At 42.4% G+C, this 18,630-nt stretch overlaps 2 non-coding genes across 2 annotated transcripts; both read left to right on the forward strand.

The window, feature by feature from the left end:
• The first annotated feature begins 10,969 nt into the window (after nt 1–10,969).
• On the forward strand, nt 10,970–11,042 carry trnaf-gaa (transfer RNA phenylalanine (anticodon GAA)). The gene has a single exon. It is a non-coding gene; the product is annotated as a tRNA-Phe (tRNA).
• Nucleotides 11,043–15,580: 4,538 nt separating this feature from the next.
• On the forward strand, nt 15,581–15,653 carry trnaf-gaa (transfer RNA phenylalanine (anticodon GAA)). Its single transcript has one exon. It is a non-coding gene; the product is annotated as a tRNA-Phe (tRNA).
• The last annotated feature ends 2,977 nt before the right edge of the window (nt 15,654–18,630 follow it).

An 18,630-nucleotide genomic window follows, 5' to 3' on the forward strand; every position in this document is an offset into this window, starting at 1 on the left:
TTACACATTTATATCAACATCACTAAGGACTTTGATCTTGTCAGCAGAGACGGGCTCTTCAAACTGCAATGGAAGACAGGCTGCCCTCCTGACCTCTTGGGCATCATCTCTTCTTTCCACGAGAACATGCACAGTTCCATCAGTTACAATGGAGCAACATCAGACGCTTTCAAGATCAGCAGTGGGGTAAAGCAGGGCTGCGTGCTGGCGCCAACTCTCTTCGGAACAGAGGAACATGGGAGTAAGCTATTCAGCCCGTCGAGCCTGCTCTGTCATTCAATTCGATCATGGCTGATCACCGACCTCAAAGCCCCTTTCCCATGCTATCCCCATATCCCTTGATGTCATGAGTGTCAAGATTTCTATCAATTTCTGTCTTGAACATGCTCAATGATTGAGCTGCCACAGCCCTCTGGGGCACAGTATTCCAATGATTCACCACCGTCTGAGTGAAGAAATTCCACCCATCTCAGTTTTAAATGGCCTACTCCTTATTCTGAGACGATGTCCTTTGGTTTTAGACTCACCAACGAGGGCAAACATCCTGTCTACATCCACACTGTCACGCCCTGTAAGAATTTTGTCAGTTTCAATCAGATCACCTCTCATTCTTCGAAACTTTAAGGAATACAGGCCCAGTTTCCTCATAAGACAATCCCACCATCCCAGGGATTAGTCTGGTGACATAAAAACAAGAAATGCTGGAACCACTCAGCAGGTCTGGCAGCATCTGTGAAAAGAGAAGCAGAGTTAACGTTTCAGGTAAGTGACCCTTCTTCGGAACTGACATATATTAGAAAAGTCACAGGTTATAAGCAAGTGGGGTGGGGGTGGGGCAAGAGATAACAAAGGAGAAGGTGTAGATTGGACAAGGCCACATAGCTGACCAAAAGGTCATGCAGCAAAGGCAAACAATATGTTAATGGTGTGTTGAATGACAAAGCATTCGTCCAGATTAGGTGTTAATGGACTGAATATTGAACAGCAGGAAGTACAAACCTGAAAAAAAAACACTAGGTAAGCAAACTGAACAAACTGAGATGAAATGAAATAAATGCAAAAAAAAGATTAGTCTGTTGACCCTCTGTTTCACCCCCTCTATGGCAAGTGTATCCTTCACAAGGTGAGGAGACTAAACTGTACACAATACTCCAGTGCGGATTCACCAAGGCTCTATACAATTGCAGCAAGACATCTTTACTCCTGTACTCATGACCCCTCGTGTGGGTACAACATACCATTTGCCTTCCTAATTGATTGCTGCACCTGCACAAGAGCTTTTAGTGTCTCAGGAACAAGGACACCCAGGTCCCTTTGGACATCGACACTTCCCAACCTCTCACCATTTAAGAAATACTCTGTCTTTCTGTTTATTCTACCAAAGTGAATAACTTCACACTTATTCACATTATATTCCATGTTCTTGCCCATTCACTTAGCCTCTCCAGGTCCCCTGGAAGCCTCTCTGCATCCTCCTCACAACTCACACTTCACCGAGCTTTGTGTCATCTGCAAACTTGGAAATATTACATTTAATCCCCACGTCCAAATCATTTATATAGGTTGTTAACAGCTGTGGCTCCAACACTGATCCTTGCAGTACCCCAATAGTAACAGCCTGCCATCCTGAGAAGGACCCGTTATTCCTGCTCTCTGTTTTCGGTCTGTTAACCAATTCTCAATCCATATCAGTATATTATCCCCAAGCCTATGTGCTCTAATTTTGTTTACTCGCCTCCTGTGTGGGACCTTACCAAAGGAAAATACAAATACCACACATCCACTGGTTCTCCTTTATCTGTTCTATAGGTAACATCCTCAAAAATCTCAACAGGTTTTTCAAACCTGTTTTCCTTTTCATAAATCTATGTTGACTCTGCCCAATCATGTCATCATTTTCGAACTGTCTAGTTATCACATCCTTTATAATTGGCATATTCCTCTCCATGCTGCTATTGTACACTTTCAATTACTCAGATATAGGTGTTCACCTGCACATCAGAGCTGACGACAAGCTGTTCAACTTGGCAAGACTGTGCGCCAAGACCAAAGTGGGTAAATTCCTAGGCTGTGAGTTGCTATTTGCTGATGATGCTGTGCTGACATCCCATAATGAAGTTCAGTCACAGCAGCTTGCAGATCGGTTCTCCCTGGCCTGCAAAGAGTTTGGACTGACAATCAGCATCAGGAAGATGAAAGTTACGGGCCAGGACGTAGAGACTCCACTTTCCATCAACATCGACAACCTCACTTTGGAGGTTGTCAACAGCTTCACATACCTTCAATCAACAATCACCAGCAATCTGGCCCTTGATGCTGAAATCAGCACCAGGATTGCCAATGCTGCAGCTGTCATGTCAAAGTTGAGAAGACAAGTGTGAACCGACAGCAAACTGACCGAAAATACAAAGCTCCACGTGTACCAGGCTTGTGTTCTCAGCACCCTCCTTTATAGTAGAGAAGAATTAACAACTTATACAAGCCAAAAAAAGCGGCTGAACAGCTTCCACCTCCACTGCCTCAGATGGATACTGGGCATCTCCTGGCAGGACAGAGTGCCGAATGCGGAAGTACACCAGCGTGCAGGGATCCACAGCATGTTTGCCCTCTTGAGTCAGCGGTGACTCTGTTGACTGGGCCAAATGGATGACGGTCACATTGCCAAATACATGCTCAATGGTGAGCTTGCTATCAGCATGAGATCAACAGGTCAGGGAAAAAAATCAAGTCCTTTGGAGAGGTTTGAGTTAATTCAGGAGAGGGGCATGGATTTATCAATGGGAGTTCATGCTTGTCGAATCTAACTGCATTTGTTGACAAACTATCTGAGAATACTGATGAAGGGAATGCAGTGGATGTTGTTTATATGGATATTACGAAAGCATTTTATAAAGTACCACATAAAAGGGTGGTTAACAAAATTGGGGTACATGGATTAGGAGGGTCAGTGTCCATTTGGATAGTAAATTGTTTTGAAGACTGAAAACAGCGAGTCATATTAAATGGTTCTTGCTCAGACCGGAGGATAGTCGACAGTGGTGTTCCCCAAGGGTCAGTGCCAGAACCACTGCTTTTTTTGCTGAAGGTAAGTGACTTGGATCTTGGAATACAGAGTAGAATCTCAAAATATGCCGATGACACCAAACTTGGAGGAGCGGCAAATAGTGAGGATGATATGAACTGCCTGCAACAGGACAGTGATAGGCTAGCAGAATGGGCAGACAGGTGGCAGATGGAATTTAATAGTGACAAGTGTGAGGTGATGTATTTTGGCATAAGGAATAGGGAGAGGCAATATATACTTAATGGCACAGTTATAAAGAGTGTGCTGGAATGGAGGGACTTGGGGTTCATGTGCACCGATCTTTGAAGGTGGCAAGACATATTGCGAGAGTGGTTAGCAAAGCATATGGGATCTTGGGCTTTATAAATAGAGGCATTGAGTACAAAAGCAGGGTTGTTATGCTGAACCATTATAAAACTCTGGTTAGGCCCCAATTGGAGTGTTGCTTCCAGTTCTGCTCAGCAGACTTTAGAAAGAATGTGAGGGTCCTTGAGAGGATGCAGAGGCGATTTACCAGAATGGATCCAGGGATGGGAGATATTAGTTACAAGGTTAGGTTGGAAAAGCTCAGATTATTCTGCCTTTCTCAAAGGAGATTGAGTGGAGAATTGATAGAGGTGTATAACACCTCCAGAGAACAGGCCATCCTGGACTGGGTATTGTGTAATGAGAAAGGATTAGTTAACAATCTTGTTGTGTGGGGTCGCTTGGGGAAGTGCTCCCATAATATGATAAAATTCTTCATTAAGATGGAGAGTGAGAGAGTTGATTCCGAGACTCGGGTCCTGAATCTAAACAAAGGAAACTATGAAGGTATGAGGCGGGAGTTGGCGATGATAGATTGGGGAACGTTGCTTAAAGGGTTGACAGTGGATAGGCAATGGCTAGCATTTAAAGAGCGCATGGATGAATTACAACAATTGTTCATTCCTGTCTGTGCAAAAGTAAAACAGGAAGGGTGGCTCAACTGTGGCTTACAAAAGAAATTAAGGAAAGTATTAGATCCAAGGAGGAGAAATATAAAATGGTCAGAACAAGCAGCAAACCTGAAGATTGTGAGCAGTTTGGAATTTAGCAGAGGAGGACAAAAGGATTGATTAAGAAGGGGGAAATAGAGTATGAGAGTAAGCTAGCAAAGAACATAAAAACTGACTGTAAAAGCTTCTATAGATATGTGTAGAGAAAAAGATTAGTGAAGACAAATGTGGGTCCCTTACAGTCAGAAACGGGGGAATTTATAATGGGGAACAAAGAAATGGCAGACCAATTAAATACATACTTTGGTTCTGTCTTCACAAAGGACGATACAAATTACCTCCCAGAAATGTTGGGGAACATAGGGTCTAATGAGAAGGAGGAACTGTATGAAATCTGTATTAGTAGGGAATGTTTGGGAAATTGATGGGATTGAAGGCCGATAAATCCCCAAGGACTGATAATCTACATCCCAGAGTACTTAAGGAGGTGGCCCTTGGAATAGCAGATGCATTTCTGGTCTTTTTCCAAAATTCTGTAGACTCTGGAACATTTCAAATGGATTGGACGGTAGTTAATGTAACTCCACTATTGAAAAAAAGAGGCAGAAAGAAAACAGCGAATTATATACCGGTTAGCCTGACATCAGTCGTGGGCAAAATGCTGGAGTCCATTATAAAAGATGTAATAGCAGAGTGCAATAATAACTCGTCTCCACTCCTAGTATTTCTAAATCCCACACATTCACTATAATGTGAACAATTATTTCCTGTTGTGTCTCTCTCAGATTTGTAAACTTCACTGTATTGGAGTGAGGTGACATCTACTGGCGGGTAGCAAGAACTGCAATCAAGCAGCAGAAACTCCACAGTCTGTCAGGGTTAAAGAAACATAGCAATGTGAGGATACAGCGAAGTGGTTTGATTGGGTCGATGGAGACATGATTCCACTTGTGGTGGTGTCTGAAGCAAAGGCCAGAAATACAAAATTGTCATTAATAAAAGAAATGAGGAATTCATGAAAAATGTAGTAACGTAGTGAATGGTTAGAATGTGAATCGAATAGAAAATGAGATTGGATGGTCAGAAGCATTCTGAAAGGATGGCTGAAACAAAAGGTGAGTGCCCTGAAACGTTAACTGTGTTTCTCACAGCACAGATGCTGCCAGAGCTGCTGAACATTTCCAGCACTTTCTGTTTTTATTTCAGCATTTGCAGGATGTTGCTTTGATCTGAAATATAAAATGGATGATTGGCTGGGGGGTTCCAGTGAAATTCCAAAGCAGCTAAAGAAACCTGACTGGTCAGTGGCTCGTTGGTCTAGGGGTATGATTCTTGCTTAGGGAATGTGGTTGATTAACATGTAAGAAATGCAAGATTCTAATCCCAGATGAGCCCTGGCCTGCTGGCATGTTTAGATTAAGGTTATCTATTGGTTTCAGCCTTGCAGAAGGTGGAATTGACTTCCAAACGGAGCTGGCGTGAGGACCAGACAGCTGGATTCAAAGAGCTTGTCGACAAAATTGTAATTAACTAAATGTACAGATAGCCAAGTGGGAATATAAAGTTGTTGCAGTAAGTGAGACCTGACTCCAAAAACAACAGGAATGGGTTCTGGAATGGAATGGAATTCTTCAGTGCTTCTGTTGTTTGGCTTGCATTGATTCATCGATTTTCTTGTTTTTCACTTTGTCGATGCCTTTGAATAATTGTGGATCCTTCTTCAGGGTGTCTCCTTTCACCAGGTAGTTCTGACCTCCGATGATGTTGATTGTAATCAGCTTCAATTCGCTGAAAGTTTTGGAAGTGAGCAGATTTCCTTTGCTTGAGTCGACAACATGGAACTCAGTCTGACATGTGGACCCATGGGAGGATTTGAATGCCATCCCTGCGTTGGAGTTGCATCCATCCAATAAGAGACCGAGTAGAAGTGACAGTTCTGTCAGTCGAATATGAGACTTTTAATGGCAGGGTTGTGAGTTTGAGTGCCATTCTGTTTTTCCCTTTTTTAAGGCTTCATGAGCAGAGAGTACAGGGAGTGTTTGAAATGAGCAAGTCTCGCTTTGATTCAGGACTCTTACCTCTCAGCAGCATCTCACTATGAAAGATTGAATTTGATCTCATTTCATTCTCAGCTCGGGGTCTGTGCGGCTCAGTGGCACTTCTGGCTGTCTCCCGCTTCACAATCCATCAGTACTGAGAAAGCAATGGGGAATATTACTCACATGTTGTGTTCTTTAATTTTTTGGAAAACTTGAATGTATGTATTTTCTTCCAAAACAAGGACACCAAGCTGCTGTTAATGTAGGGCTGAAATAGCTCAGTTGGGAGAGTGAGACTGAAAATCTAAAGGTCCCTGGTTCAATCCCGGGTTTCAGCAATTTCGCTTCCTTATGCGTCCCTTGCCTTGGTTCTGATTTTCCAGTTGCACAATTTACTTTGAGATTATTTCCCAAGCACCATTGGATTGAATTTGAGAAACAACACAGAGTCATTTACAACATCGAAGGTGGTCATTTGGCCTATCACGTCCATGCTGGCTCTCCCCGGAGCAATCTAATCAGTTCCACTCACCAGCTCGATCCCTTTCCTCCTGCAAGTTTCTTTCCTTCAAGTATCCATCCAATTTCCTTTTCAAATCATTGATTGTCTCTGCTTCCACCACACTCGTGGGCCAAGACATTACCACCCACAACATAAAAAATTCCACCTCATCAAGGATGGGAAATACTTACATCTTCTATATTTGCTTATTCTCTATTTCTATGAGAATAGACTGGCAGTCAACATGAAAGGAAACCCAAAAATCTTCGAGCAGCATGTAAATGATAAGTGGGTAGTAAGAGGTTGAGTCGGGTCTATTAGGGACAAAAAGGATAATATAAGCTTAGAGGTGCAGGGCAATGTTAATCTACTTAATGAGTACTTTGCATCTGTGATCACTAAGGAAGTGGAATTTGACAAAATATCAGTTGAAGTGAAGAAAGTAGAGGAAATGGAGAGAGGACAAATTAGGAGAGGGAGGTACTAAAAAGGCTGGCTGTGCTTCGGGAAGATAAATCACCTGGTCCGGATGGCTCACATCCCAGGTTGCGAAAGGAAATGCGGATGCAGATAACGGAAGGGCTTGCTATAATCTTCCAATCTTCCCTGGATATGGGGGAGGTGCCAGAGGATTAAACAGTGGCAAATGCGACGCCCTTATTCAAGAAAGGGTGTAAGGACAGTTCGGGTAACTACAGGCTAGTTAGATTAACAGCAGCGGTGGGTAAGGTTTTAGAAAGAATAATCAAGGTAAAAAATCAACAGTCACTTGGAGAGGTTCGAGTTAATTAAGGAGAGTGAGCATGGATTTATAAATAGGAGTTCATGCTTGACTAATCTAGCTGCATTTTTTGATGAACTAACAGAGCAGCTTGATGAAGGGAATGCAGTGGATGTTGTTTATATGGATTTTAAGGAAGCGTTTGACAAGGTACCACATAAAAGGGCGGTTAACAAAATTGAGGTTCGTGGTATAGGAGGGTCAGTGTCCAATTGGATAGAAAATTGGTTTAAGGACAGAAAACAGCGAGTCTTATTAAATGGTTCTTTGTCAGACTGGAGGATAGTCGACAGTGGTGTTCCCCAAGGGTCAGTGCTAGAACCACTGCTTTTTTTGCTCAAGGTAAGTGACTTGGATCTTGGAATACAGAGTAGAATCTCAAAATATGCCGATGACACCAAACCTGGAGAAGCGGCAAACAGTGAAGATGATATGAACTGCCTGCAACAGGACAGTGATAGGCTATCAGAATGGGCAGACAGGTGGCAGATGGAATTTAATAGTGACAAGTGTGAGGTGATGTATTTTGGCATAAGGAATAGGGAGAGGCAATATATACTTAATGGCACAGTTCGAAAGAGTGTTCTGAAATAGAGGGACTTGAGGTTCATGTGCATCAATCTTTGAAGGAGGCAAGTCATATTGCGAGAGTGGTTCGCAAAGCATATGGGATCTTGGGCTTTATAAATAGAGGCATTGAGTACAAAAGCAGGGAAGTTATGCGGAACCATTATAAAACTCTGGTTGGGCCCCAATTGGAGTGTGGCTTCCAGTTCTGCTCAGCAGACTTTAGAAAGAATGTGAGGGTCCTTGAGAGGACGCAGAGGCGATTTACCAGAATGGATCCAGGGATGGGGGATTTTAGTTACAAGGTTAGGTTGGAAAAGCTAGGATTATTCTGCCTTTCTCAAAGGAGATTGAGTGGAGAATTGATAGAGGTGTATAACACCTCCAGAGAACAGGCCATCCTGGACTGTGTATTGTGCAATGAGAAAGGATTAGTTAACAATCTTGTTGTGTGGGGTCCCTTGGGGAAGTGCGCCCATAATATGATAAAATTCTTCATTAAGATGGAGAGTGAGAGAGTTGATTCCGAGACTTGGGTCCTGAATCTAAACAAAGAAAACTATGAAGGTATGAGGCGGGAGTTGGCTATGATAGATTGGGGAACGTTACTTAAATGGTTGACAGTGGATAGGCAATGGCTAGCATTTAAAGAGCGCATGGATGATTTACAACAATTGTTCATTCCTGTCTGTGCAAAAGTAAAACAGGAAGGGTCGCTCAACTGTGGCTTACAAAAGAAATTAAGGAAAGTATTAGATCCAAGGAGGAGAAATATAAAATGGCCAGAACAAGCAGAAAACCTGAAGATTGTGAGCAGTTGGAATTTAGCAGAGGAGGACAAAAGGATTGATTAAGAAGGGGGAAATAGAGTATGAGAGTAAGCTAGCAAAGAACATAAAAACTGACTGTAAAAGCTTCTATAGATATGTGTAGAGAAAAAGATTAGTGAAGACAAATGTGGGCCCCTTACAGTCAGAAACGGGGGAATTTATAATGGGGAACAAAGAAATGGCAGACCAATTAAATACATACTTTGGATCTGTCTTCACAAAGGAGGATACAAATTATCTCCCAGAAATGTTGGGGAACATAGGGTCTAGTGAGAAGGAGGAACTGTATGAAATCAGTATTAGTAGGGAATGTTTGGGAAATTGATGGGATTGAAGGCCGATAAATCCCCAGGGCCTGATAATCTACATCCCAGAGTACTTACGGAAGTGGCCCTCGAAATAGCAGATGCATTTCTGGTCTTTTTTCAAAATTCTATCGACTCTGGAACAGTTCCAATGGATTGGACGGTAGTTAATGTAACTCCACTATTTAAAAAAGGAGGCAGAAAGAAAACAGCGAATTATATACCGGTTAGCCTGACATCAGTCGTGGGGAAAATGCTGGAGTCCATTATAAAAGATGTAATAGCAGAGTGCAATAATAACTCGTCTCCACTCCTAGTATTTCTAAATCCCACACATTCACTATAATGTGAACAATTATTTCCTGTTGTGTCTCTCTCAGATTTGTAAACTTCACTGTATTGGAGTGAGGTGACATCTACTGGCGGGAAGCAAGAACTGCAAGCAAGCAGCAGAAACTCCACAGTCTGTCAGGGTGAAAGAAACATTGCAATGTGAGGAGACAGCGAAGTGGTTTGATTGGGTAGATGGAGACATGATTCCACTTGTGGTGGTGTCTGAAGCAAAGGCCAGAAATACAAAATTGTCATTAATAAAAGAAATGAGGAATTCATGAAAAATGTAGTAACGTAGTGAATGGTTAGAATGTGGATAGAATAGAAAGTGAGATTGGATGGACAGAAGCAGTCTGAAAGGATGGCTGAAACAAAAGGTGAACACCCTGAAATGTTAACTGTGTTTCTCTCTCCACAGATGCTGCCAGAGCTGTTGAACATTTCCAACACTTTCTGTTATGATTTCAGCATTTACAGGATGTTGCTTTGATCTAAAAAAAAATGGATGATTGGCTGGGGGGTTCCAGTGAAATTTCACAGCAGCTAATAAAGCCTGACCTGTCACTGGCTCGTTGGTCTAGGAATATGATTCTTGCTTGGGGAGTATGGTTAATTAACAAGCGAGAGATTCGGGGTTCAAGCCCTGGACGAGACCTGGTCTGCTGGCATTTTTAGATTAAGGTTATCTATTGGTTTCAGCCTTGCAGAAGGTGAAATTGACTTCCATACGGAGCTGGCTTGAGGACCAGACAACTGGATTCAAAGAGCTTGTCGACAAAATTGTAATTAACTAAATGTACAGATAGCCAAGTGGGAATATAAAGTTGTTGCTGTAATTGTGAGCTGACTCCAAAAACAGCAGGACTGGGCTCTGGACTGGAATGGAATGGAATTCTTCAGTGTTTCTGTTGTTGGGCTTGCATTGACTCATCGATTTTCTTGTTTTTCACTTTGTCGATGCCTTTGAATAATTGTGGATCCTTCTTCAGAGTGTCTTCTTTCACCAGGTAGTTCTGACCTCTGATGATGTTGATTGTAATCAGCTTCAATTCGCTGATAGTTTTGGAAGTGAACAGATTTCCTTTGCTTGAGTCTACAACATGGAACTCAGTCTGACATGTGGACCCATGGGAGGATTTGAATGCCACCCCTGCGTTGGAGTTGCATCCATCCCATAAGAGACCGAGTAGAAGTGACAGTTCTGTCAGTCGAATATGAGACTTTTAATGGCAGGGTTGTGAGTTTGAGTGCCATTCTGTTTTTCCCTTTTGTAAGGCTTCATGAGCAGAGAGTACAGGGAGTGTTTGAAATGAGCAAGTCTCGCTTTGATTCAGGACTCTTCCCTCTCAGCAGCATCTCACCATGAAAGATTGAATTTGATCTCATTTCATTCTCAGCTCGGGGTCTGTGCGGCTCAATGGCACTTCTGGCTGTCTCCCGCTTCACAATCCATCAGTACCGAGAAAGCAATGGGGAATATTACTCACATGTTGTGTTCTTTAATTTTTTGGAAAACTTGAATGTATGTATTTTCTTCCAAAACAAGGACACCAAGCCGCTAATAATGTAGGGCTGAAATAGCTCAGTTGGGAGAGCGTTAGACTGAAGATCTAAAGGTCCCTGGTTCAATCCCGGGTTTCAGCAATTTAGCTTCCTTATGCGTCCCTTGCCTTGGTTCTGATTTTCCAGTTGCACAATTTACTTTGAGATTATTTCCCAAGCACCAGTGCATTGAATTTGAGAAACAACACAGAGTCATTTACAACATCGAAGGTGGTCATTTCGCCTATCACGTCCATGCTGGCTCTCCCCGGAGCAATCTAGTCAGTTCCACTCACCAGCTCGATCCCTTTCCTCCTGCAAGTTTCTTTCCTTCAAGTATCCATCCAATTTCCTTTTCAAATCATTGATTGTCTCTGCTTCCACCACACTAGTGGGCCAAGACATTACCACCCACAACATAAAAAATTCCACCTCATCAAGGATGGGAAATACTTACATCTTCTATATTTGCTTATTCTCTATTTCTATGAGAATAGACTGGCAGTCAACATGAAAGGAAACCCAAAAATCTTCGAGCAGCATGTAAATGATAAGTGGGTATTAAGAGGTTGAGTCGGGCCTATTAGGGACAAAAAGGATAATATAAGCTTAGAGGTGCAGGGCAATGTTAATCTACTTAATGAGTACTTTGCATCAGTGATCACTAAGGAAGTGGAATTTGACAAAATATCAGTTGAAGTGAAGAAAGTAGAGGAAATGGAGAGAGGACAAATTAGGAGAGGGAGGTACTAAAAAGGCTGGCTGTGCTTAGGGAAGATAAATCACCTGGTCCGGATGGCTCACATCCCAGTTTGCGAAAGGAAATGCGGATGCAGATAACGGAAGGGCTTGCTATAATCTTCCAATCTTCCCTGGATACGGGGGAGGTGCCAGAGGATTAAACAGTGGCAAATGCGACACCCTTATTCAAGAAAGGTTGTAAGGACAGTCCGGGTAACTACAGGCTAGTTAGATTAACAGCGGTGGGTCAGGTTTTAGAAAGAGTAATCAGGGTAAAAAATCAACAGTCACTTGGAGAGGTTCGAGTTAATTAAGGAGAGTGAGCATGGATTTATAAATAGGAGTTCATGCTTGACTAATCCAGCTGCATTTTTTGATGAACTAACAGAGCAGCTTGATGAAGGGAATGCAGTGGATGTTGTTTATATGGATTTTAAGGAAGCGTTTGACAAGGTGCCACATAAAAGGGCGGTTAACAAAACTGAGGTTCGTGGTATAGGAGGGTCAGTGTCCAATTGGATAGAAAATTGGTTTAAGGACAGAAAACAGCGAGTCTTATTAAATGGTTCTTTGTCAGACTGGAGGATAGTCGACAGTGGTGTTCCCCAAGGGTCAGTGCTAGAACCACTGATTTTTTTGCTCAAGGTAAGTGACTTGGATCTTGGAATACAGAGTAGAATCTCAAAATATCCCGATGACAACAAACTTGGAGGAGCGGCAAACAGTGAGGATGATATGAACTGCCTGCAACAGGACAGTGATAGGCTAGCAGAATGGGCAGACAGGTGGCAGATGGAATTTAATAGTGACAAGTGTGAGGTGATGTATTTTGGCATAAGGAATAGGGAGAGGCAATATATACTTAATGGCACAGTTCTAAAGAGTGCACTGGAATAGAGGGACTTGGGGTTCATGTGCATCAATCTTTGAAGGTGGCAAGACATATTGCGAGAGTGGTTCGCAAAGCATATGGGATCTTGGGCTTGAAATTGAGGCATTGAGTACAAAAGCAGGGAAGTTATGCTGAACCATTATAAAACTCTGGTTAGGCCCCAATTGGAGTGTTGCTTCCAGTTCTGCTCAGCAGACTTTAGAAAGAATGTGAGGGTCCTTGAGAGGACGCAGAGGCGATTTACCAGAATGGATCCAGGGATGGGGGATTTTAGTTACAAGGTTAGGTTGGAAAAGCTATGATTATTCTGCCTATATCAAAGGAGATTGAGTGGAGAATTGATAGAGGTGTAAAACACCTCTAGAGAACAGGCCATCCTGGACTGGATATTGTGTAATGAGAAAGGATTAGTTAACAATCTTGTTGTGTGGGGTCCCTTGGGGAAGTGCGCCCATAATATGATAAAATTCTTCATTAAGATGGAGAGTGAGAGAGTTGATTCCGAGACTTGGGTCCTGAATCTAAACAAAGAAAACTATGAAGGTATGAGGCGGGAGTTGGCTATGATAGATTGGGGAACGTTACTTAAAGGGTTGACAGTGGATAGGCAATGGCAAGCATTTAAAGAGTGCATGGATGAATTACAACAATTGTTCATTCCTGTCTGTGCAAAAGTAAAACAGGAAGGGTGGCTCAACTGTGGCTTACAAAAGAAATTAAGGAAAGTATTAGATCCAAGGAGGAGAAATATAAAATGGCCAGAACAAGCAGCAAACCTGAAGATTGTGAGCAGTTTGGAATTTAGCAGAGGAGGACAAAAGGATTGATTAAGAAGGGGGAACTAGAGTATGAGAGTAAGCTAGCAAAGAACATAAAAACTGACTGTAAAAGCTTCTATAGATATGTGTCGAGAAAAAGATTAGTGAAGACAAATGTGGGCCCCTTACAGTCAGAAACGGGGGAATTTATAATGGGGGACAAAGAAATGGCAGACCAATTAAATACATACTTTGGATCTGTCTTCACAACGGAGGATACAAATTATCTCCCAGACATGTTGGGGAACATAGGGTCTAGTGAGAAGGAGGAACTGTATGAGATCAGTATTAGTAGGGAATGTTTGGGAAATTGATGGGATTGAAGGTCGATAAATCCCCAGGGCCTGATAATCTACATCCCAGAGTAATTAAGGAAGTGGCCCTTGAAATAGCAGATGCATTTCTGGTCTTTTTTCAAAATTCTATCGACTCTGGAACAGTTCCAATGGATTGGACGGGAGTTAATGTAACTCCACTATTTTAAAAAAGAGGCAGAAAGAAAACAGCGAATTATATACCGGTTAGCCTGACATCAGTCGTGGGGAAAATGCTGGAGTCCATGATAAAAGATGTAATAGCAGAGTGCAATAATAACACGTCTCCACTCCTAGTATTTCTAAATCCCACACATTCACTATAATGTGAACAATTATTTCCTGTTGTGTCTCTCTCAGATTTGTAAACTTCACTGTATTGGAGTGAGGTGACATCTACTGGCGGGAAGCAAGAACTGCAATCAAGCAGCAGAAACTCCACAGTCTGTCAGGGTGAAAGAAACATTGCAATGTGAGGATACAGCGAAGTGGTTTGATTGGGTAGATGGAGACATGATTCCACTTGTGGTGGTGTCTGAAGCAAAGGCCAGAAATACAAAATTGTCATTAATAAAAGAAATGAGGAATTCCTGAAAAATGTAGTAACGTAGTGAATGGTTAGAATGTGGATAGAATAGAAAGTGAGATTGGATGGACAGACGCAGTCTGGAAGGATGGCTGAAACAAAAGGTGAGTGCCCTGAAACGTTAACTGTGTTTCTCACAGCACAGATGCTGCCAGAGCTGCTGAACATTTCCAGCACTTTCTGTTTTTATTTCAGCATTTGCAGGATGTTGCTTTGATCTGAAAAAAAATGGATGATTGGCTGGGGGGTTCCAGTGAAATTCCACAGCAGCTAATAAAGCCTGACCTGCCAGTGGCTCGTTGGTCTAGGGGTATGATTCTCGCTTAGGGAGTATGGTTAATTAACATGCGAGAGATCTTGGGTTTAAGTCCCGGATGAGCCCTGGTCTTCTGGCATTTTTAGATTAAGGTTATCTATTGGTTTCAGCCTTGCAGAAGGTGGAATTGACTTCCATACGGAGCTGGCTTGAGGACCAGACAACTGGATTCAAAGAGCTTGTCGACAAAATTGCAATTAACTAAATGCACAGATAGCCAAGTGGGAATATAAAGTTGTTGCTGTAATTGTGACCTGACTCCAAAAACAACAGGACTGGGTTCTGGACTGGAATGGAATGGAATTCTTCAGTGTTTCTGTTGTTTGGCTTGCATTGACACATCAATTTTCTTGTGTTTCACTTTGTTGATGCCTTTGAATAATTGTGGATCCTTCTTCAGAGTGTCTTCTTTCACCAGGTCGTTCTGACCTCTGATGATGTTGATCGTAATCAGCTTCAATTCGCTGATAGTTTTGGAAGTGAGCAGATTTCCTTTGCTTGATTCTACAACATGGAACTCAGTCTGACATGTGGACCCATGGGAGGATTTGAATGCCACCCCTGCGTTGGAGTTGCATCCATCCAATAAGAGAGCGAGTAGAAGTGTCAGTCGAACATGAGACTGTTAATGGCAGGGTTGTGAGTTTGAGTGCCATTCTGTTTTTCCCTTTTTTAAGGCTTCTTGAGCAGAGAGTACAGGGAGTGTTTGAAATGAGCAAATCTCGCTTTGATTCAGGACTCTTACCTCTCTGCAGCATCTCGCTGTGAAAGATTGAATTTGATCTCATTTCATTCTCAGCTCAGGGTCTGAGCGGCTCATTGGCACTTCTGGCTGTCCCCCGCTTCACAATCCATCAGTACTGAGAAAGCAATGGGGAATATTACTCACATGTTGTGTTCTTTAATTTTTTGGAAAACTTGAATGTATGTATTTTCTTCCAAAATAAGGGCACCAAGCCACTATTAATGTTGGGCTGAAATAGCTCAGTTGGGAGAGCGTTAGACTGAAGATCTAAAGGTCCCTGGTTCAATCCCGGGTTTCATCAATTCCGCTTCCTTATGCGTCCCTTGCCTTGGCTCTGATTTTCCAGTTGCACAATTTACTTTGAAATTATTTACCAAACACCAGTGGATTGAATTTGAGAAACAACACAGAGTCATTTGCAGCACAGAAGGTGGTCGTTTGGCCTATCACGTCCATGCTGGCTCTCCCCGGAGCAATCTAGTCAGTTCCACTCACCAGCTCGATCCCTTTCCTCCTGCAAGTTTCTTTCCTTCAAGTATCCATCCAATTTCCTTTTCAAATCATTGATTGTCTCTGCTTCCACCACACTCGTGGGCCAAGTCATTACTACCCACAACATAAAAAAGTTCCACCTCATCAAGGATGGGAAATACTTATATCTTCTATATTCAGCTTATTCTCTATTTCTATGAGAATAAAATGGCAGTCAACATGAAAGGAAACCCAAAAATCTTCGAGCAGCATGTAAATGATAAGTGGGTAGTAAGAGGTTGAGTCGGGCCTATTAGGGAGAAAGAGGATAATATATGCTTAGAGGTGCAGGGCAATGTTAATCTGCTTAATGAGTACTTTGTATCAGTGATCACTAAGGAAGTGGAATTGGACAAAATATCAGTAGAAGTGAAGAGAGTAGAGGCAATGGATAGGGTACAAATTGAGAGAGGGAGGTACTAAAAAGGCTGGCTGTGCTTAGGGTAGATAAATCACCTGTTCCGGATGGCTTGCATCCCAGGTTGCGAAAGGAAATGTGGATGCAGATAACGGAAGGGTTCAGTATAATCTTCCAATCTTCCCTGGATATGGGGGAGGTGCCAGAGGATAAACAGTGGCAAATGCGATGCCCTTATTCAAGAAAGGGTGTAAGGACGGTCTGGGTAACTACAGGCTAGTTAGATTAACAGCAGTGGTGGGTAAGGTTTTAGAAAGAATAATCAGGGTAAAAAATCAACAGTCACTTGGAGAGGTTTGAGTTAATTAAGGAGAGTGAGCATGGATTTATAAATGAAAGTTCATGCTTGACTAATCTAACTGCATTTTTTGATGAACTAACAGAGCAGGTTGATGAAGGGAATGCAGTGGATGTTGTTTATATGGATTTTAAGGAAGCGTTTGACAAGGTACCACATAAAAGGGCGGTTAACAAAATTGAGGTTCGTGGAATAGGAGGGTCAGTGTCCAATTGGATAGAAAATTGGTTTAAGGACAGAAAACAGCGAGTCTTATGAAATGGTTCTTTGTCAGACTGGAGGATAGTCGACAGAGGTGTTCCCCAAGTGTCAGTGCTAGAACCACTGCTTTTTTTTGCTCAAGATAAATGACTTTGATCTTGGAATACAGAGTAGAATCTCAAAATATCCCGATGACAACAAACTTGGAGGAGTGGCAAACAGTGAGGATGATATGAACTGCCTGCAACAGGACAATGATAGGCTAGCAGAATGGGCAGACAGGTGGCAGATGGAATTTAATAGTGATAAGTGTGAGGTGATGTATTTTGGCAGAAGGAATAGGGAGAGGCAATATATACTTAATGGCACAGTTCTAAAGAGTGTGCTGGAATAGAGGGACTTGGGGTTCATGTGCATCAATCTTTGAAGGTGGCAAGACATATTGCGAGAGTGGTTAGCAAAGTATATGGGATCTTGGGCTTTATAAATAGAGGCATTGAGTACAAAGCCGGGAAGTTATGCTGAACCATTATAAAGCTCTGATTAGGCCCCAATTGGAGTGTTGCTTCCAGTATTGCTTACCACACTTAAGAAAGAATGTGAGGGTCCTTGAGAGGATGCAGAGGAAATTTACCAGAATGGATCCAGGGATGGAGGATTTTAGTTACAAGGTTAGGTTGGAAAAGCTAGGGTTGTTCTGCCTGTATCAAACGAGAGTGAGGGAAGAATTGATAGATGTGTTTTAGGCTATGACAGTTTTAAATAAGTTGGCAAGGAAACATTGTTCCCGTTAACTATTGGTACAAGGACTAGGGGACACAGACTGAAGGTTTTGGACAGGAGGTACAGGGGGAATGTGCGGAATAACTTTTTTACACTGATTGGTGATGATCTGTAACTCGCTGCCCACGAGGGCGGTGGAAATGGAGATAATCGAGGATTACAAAAGGAATTTGAATGGGCACTTGAAGGAAATAATTTTACAGGGCTATGGGGATCGAGCAGACAAGTAATAACTCGTCTCCACTCCTAGTATTTCTAAATCCCACACATTCACCAGAATGTGAACAATTCTTTCCTGTTTTGTCTCTCTCAGATTTGTAAACTTCACTGTATTGGAGTGAAGTGACATCTACTGGCAAGAAACAAGAACTGCCGTGATGAGATCAGCCATGATTGTATTGAATGGCAGAGCAGACTCGAGGGGCTGAATTGCCGACTCCTGCTTCTAGTTCTTATGTTCATAGAATCACACAGCACAGAAGGAGGCCATTCGGCCCCATTGTGCCTCTGCTGACTCTCTAACAAAAAGATGCAATTAGTCCAACCCCCTGCCTATTTCCCAATAATCCTGGAGAATTTCACTTTGAAATATTTGTCCAATTCCGTTATGAAAGTTATAATTGAATCTGTTTCCACCACCCTGTCAGACAATTCATTCCAAATCCGAATCAGTTACTGGGTTAAAAGATCTCTCCTCACCTCCCCTTGACATTTTTGGCCAATTATTTTAAATCTGTGTCCTCTGGTTACTGACCCCCAGGACATTGGAAACAGTTTCTCCCTCTCTACCGTATGAAAATCCTTCATGATTCTGAACACCTCTATTAAATCTTGCCTTAACCTTCTCTACTCTGAAGAGAACAATCCCAGCTTCACCAGCCTGTCCAGAGAACTGACACCCCTCATCTCTGGGATCATTCTGGTAAATCTCCTCTGAACTGTCTCAGAAGCTTTGATGTCCTTTCTAAAGCCTGGTGCCCAGAACTGGACACATTACTCGAGCTGAGATCGAGCCAGCGACGCCCACATCCCACGAACGAATAAAAA

This window comes from Heterodontus francisci, unplaced genomic scaffold (assembly GCF_036365525.1).
Source record: "Heterodontus francisci isolate sHetFra1 unplaced genomic scaffold, sHetFra1.hap1 HAP1_SCAFFOLD_58, whole genome shotgun sequence".
Lineage (NCBI taxonomy): Eukaryota > Metazoa > Chordata > Chondrichthyes > Heterodontiformes > Heterodontidae > Heterodontus > Heterodontus francisci.